The following is a 5,007-nucleotide window of genomic DNA, read 5'->3' on the forward strand; positions in this document are numbered from 1 at the left end:
CTCGGGAGGTTGCTCCAGGTCCACATCGACTCAAGAGGCTATTCACAGCCTCTTTGCCTCTACTTCAACTCCACATCCTTGCTCGAACCAGCTCCAAACATGCAACAATCAAGAAAGACAAGATTCGAGTCAAGAAAGGGTAAAAACATAGCAAATTCACACAATGCAATCCTAAAAGTGTCAAGAAGGACAGGAAAGAGACACTAGCATACCCAAAGATCATCCAAGCTCTCCCAAATCCTTCATCTCAAACTTCTGCCTCAATAGCATTTTCACATGAAGGATATCTTCATCACTATCACCTGTGATGATCAAATCATCAACATAAATGACCAGCAGCATAATCCCTTTCTCTGTTTTTCTCACATAGAGTGAGAAATCTGCCTTGGAAATCTGAAAGCCAATAGTGACAAGATACTGTCCTATCTTGTCAGACCATGCTCTAGGTGCTTGCTTCAAGCCATACAAGGCTTTCTTCAACCTGCAAACAAACTCAGGATGAGTAGCATGAACATAACCTGCTGGCTGCTCCATAAAGACCTCTTCTTGCAAATCACCATGCAAGAAGGCATTCTTTACATCCATCTGATGTAAAGACCATCCCTTTGATGCAGCCATAGCAATGGCTGCTCTTACGGTTGCCATCCTTGCAACCGGGTTGAAAGTTTCTTCATAATCAATGCCATATGTCTGTGCATACCCCTTGACAACTAATCTTGCCTTGTATCTATTCACAAAACCATCTGCATTGTGCTTGATCTTATAAACCCACTTACAGCCAATTGCATTCTTGTCTTTAGGCAAAGGCACCAATTCCCATGTAGCATTTGCATCCAAGGCATCCATTTCTTCATCCATGGCTTTCTCCCATTTTTCATTTGCCATGGCTTGCTCAAAAGAAATGGGTTCTGGTTCCTGTATCACTTTGACCATATAGGCATACTGAATGGCTGTAAATTCATCATATTTCAGCCTATCCACAGGATACCTGACCCTGGTAGACCTGCGCAAAATAGGCTCATTTCCAGGTGCTCTCAAAACATCCCTGGTCTTCCTTACTCCAGGTGTAACAACAGAAGGAATACCCAACTCATCATCAGTGCTCTGTTCTGAGCCACTGGATTCACCATCCACACAAGAGTGACCTGCATTCACATCAAACATGGGCTGATCTACCTTCTCTTTTCCTTTTCGTGATACCTGCGTACCACTCTCTGCATTGCTTTGAGGGGATTCTCCTGATCTCAATCTGCCTGTCCATGGCGAAGTATGTGAACCACTGGTAGAGGACACTCCAGGTCCACTGATATTTTGTGATTGCTGCTGTGCATTCTGTGCAGCATTACCATTTTGTGCATCTACATCAATCATCACATTTACTGGTTTATACCAGCTGCTCATCTCATCAAAAACAACATCTCTGCTCACTGTGAACTTACGTGTAGAAGGGTTATAGCATCTATACCCTTTCTGCTGCAGAGAATAACCAATAAAGACGCACTTCTCAGCTTTTGGATCCAACTTGGACCTTAACTCATCTGGCACATGGACATAGGCAATGCAACAAAAAATCTTCAAATGAGAAATATCTGGTTTCCTACCGATATACATCTCCTCTGGCGTCATGCCATGTATTGCTACAATGGGAGTCCTGTTCATTATATAGACTGCTATAGCAACTGCTTCAGCCCAATAATAATCTGGTAGATCTTTTTCATTTAGCATAGCCCGAGATACCTCTCCAATATGCCTGTTTTTTCTTTCTGTAATTCCATTTTGCTGTGGGGTATGACTGCATGAATATTGCTGCTTTATACCATGCTCCTGCAAGAACCTTGCAAACTCATTTGAGAGGTACTCTCCCCCTCCATCTGACCTTAGGCTTTTTATTTGCAGGCTTGTTTCTTTTTCAACCATAGCTTTGAAAGCTTTGAAGTGCCCAAACACTTCACTTTTCTTTTTCATAAAATACACCCACAGTTTTCTGCTGAAGTCATCAATAAATGTGACAAAATAGTGACAGCCTCTAATAGATGCAGCTTTTGTAGTCCACACATCAGAGTGGATTAATTCCAATGGCTTTTTACTCTCTTGAACATGCCTAGGAAAAGGTTTCCTTACCTGTTTCCCAAATTGACAGGCTTCACAAACCTTGTGCATTTCTGCAACCTTGAATTTAGGCAATCCTGCAATAATATTTTGGGCTTGCATTGATTTAAGTCGATGTATATTAACATGACCAATGCATTTGTGCCAGATATCAATATCTGCAACTACACCGGTCCCATGTGCAAACATTGCTGCACTCAATTCAGGCATGTCCGCATCCAACGTAAACATCCTGCCCTTCTTCTTTCCTTTTGCTATCAAGCGACCATTATTTTTCATATCCTCCACAAAGCATCCATGAGGATTAAATCTGGCCTGCAAGCCCTGCTCAACCATCTGACTAACAGAAACCAGGTTCTTGGAGATGTTCGGGACATGAAATACATCAGACAAGTATTTCTTTTTCCCATTCTGCATAGACAAAGGAATTTTGCCAATCTGCACAATAGGATGTGCAGTATCATCACCAGTCTCCACAAATCCTGGTTTTTCCATTTTCCTTGCATCTTGCATCCATTCTGCATGACCTGTCATGCGGTTTGACGCACCTGAGTCAACATACCACACATCATTTCGTTCTTCTGCACTTGTCACACAGAATTGGTCATATGCTGCACCATAAATAGATGCTCATTTCTGTCATCACCCTACCTACTAGAAGATGCATAATTGCCTTGCTGTAATTTTCCAGTCATAATGTCATTCTGCTTTTTATAGCAGTCCTTAGCCATATGACCCATTTTGCCACAATAGTAGCATTCAACATTGCTGTTTGCATTTTGGCCTCTTTGCCATCCACCACGGCCTCTTTGGCTCCCCCTGCCTCTAGAGTTACCACGTCCTCCTGCATAGGACTGGTTTTCTTGCGTTTGCTGCATATTCTGATTTCTACACGGCCTGTAGATCGGCCTCCTCTACCTCTGCCTCTACCTCTGCCAGCATTTGAGTAGAAGACAGTTTCTTTTGAAGTTCCTGCTGAAGAAGATGCACCCCCATTTCTCTGCTCTTCAGAAATTAGAAGAGCAATCAACTCCTCAAAATCTGGAAATTTTTCACGGACGGCAATGGATGTCCGAAATTGTGCATAATCCTTTCCTAGACCATTCAAGGTCACAGAAACCAAATTGTCATCATCCACTGGCGACCCAATGGAAGCAAGTGCATCTGCAATTTTCTTCACTTTCATGTGGTAGTCATTTATGCTCAAATTTTCTCTCTGCACATTGTGCAACTCCTGTTTGAGTTGCATTTTCCTGGCTTGCGTATTTGTGCTATACATTTTTGCCAAAGTATCCCATGCCTCCTTTGGCGTATTTGCATCCTGAATATGCACAATCATGGAGTCCGAAATACTGATAGACAGCCAGTACATAACTTTCCTGGCTCTCTCATGCCATCCTTTGAATGCCTGCATTTCCTGTTGACTAGGAACATTAGGAAGAACAGGTTCTTCTTCATTTCCTGTAATGAACTCCCAATAGCCTTTTCCCATCAAGAAATTCGTCATTCTAAACTTCCATGCCTGGAAGTTGTTCTTGTCAAGCTTTTCAGTGACAATCTGTGAAAGAGAATCAGATGCCATTACAGAACACTGCAAAATATTCTGTCACTGCAAAAAAACACAGCTTTTGCCTCACACGGGCAGAACTGCAAAACTGACGAAAGTGGTATTTCACCACACGGTCACTTCCTAGTGACGATTTTGCATCAACAGGCAACAAGCATGAATCTGCAACTCCCAATATCTTTGCACAAAGGCATATGATGCAATTTCTACGGCAACTTTTCACCGACCCGCAGAACAGTGGTCGCACAGCAAAAACAGGGCCTTTTTTTGAGTGCCTGTGGAGAACTTCCGTCTCCAAAGCGGGCCCCGAAATGACCTCGAATCAGAAAAATAACGTTACTTAGGGCTTCGCCCTGAACCGCAGCATATACTGCGCTCTCGCCACACCGCGAAGGGCGTCTCAATCTGAGACAGTGCACTCTTGCACTTCTGGCTGTGCTACCTGCAGAGATTTGCTCCCAAACTCGAAATAGGAAAGCAACACTGGTCCTCTTACCAGGACACCACGAACTTGGCTTGCTTTCTTGAGCTCCTTACCATGAACAAGGCTCTGATACCATGTGAAGATAGTGGGAGAGAGGGAAGGAGTCTCACTTGAGGCTTTCTCACAAGCAGAATGGGGGAATACACACAAAGGTGGAGGCTGAAAACAGTTTTCCTCTTCTTAGTTATGAAAGCCAAAAGAACTCTAGTACAAAGAAATAGAAGAACCCTATATGTGGGTCTCAAAACAAACTCAACTAACTAAGGTGGCATACTATAACTGAGCCACGAACTAGTGTAGATAAGGATAGCTGTCATCCAGCTATTATTCGTGGGCGGTGTACCAACCGCATCTCCAGCTAACAAGTTGGTGACATAAATGCACAACAGTCACCCTGGCATATCGCGAGTGGAGCTCGATATCTCAACAATGCATACTATGGAGATTGAAGTGCAGGAAATAGAGGACATGAAAGTGACTTCGGAAGGTAATTGCAAAGCAATGGAAGAGCTGAAAATAGAAAATGCCTCTCAGGAAGGAGATTGCAACCATGAAGGAAACAATGCAAGGCATACATACTGAGCTTATACAACAAATCAACAACAGGGAAGCTAAGATGCTAGAATGGAAAGATGTGGTAAAAAAGGGCACAACAACACCAAAGAAAGAGTTCATCTCCGAAGCACTTGAGGAGGAAAAGAGAAGGACCAACAAAACACTAAATATCTTAGTGACAGTCCTACTAATGGAGACACTCCAATGGGAGATGCCAACACACTGTTCACCAAAATGGGGTCAATCTCACTTCCGAGACAACTTGGAGGGTGGGCAAACCTGAGGCACTTAC

The sequence above is a fragment of the Dipteris shenzhenensis genome, chromosome 28 (genome assembly GCF_047967505.1).
Source record: "Dipteris shenzhenensis isolate YYH24624 ecotype China chromosome 28, Dip_SZ_1.0, whole genome shotgun sequence".
In the NCBI taxonomy this organism is placed as follows: Eukaryota; Viridiplantae; Streptophyta; class Polypodiopsida; order Gleicheniales; family Dipteridaceae; genus Dipteris; species Dipteris shenzhenensis.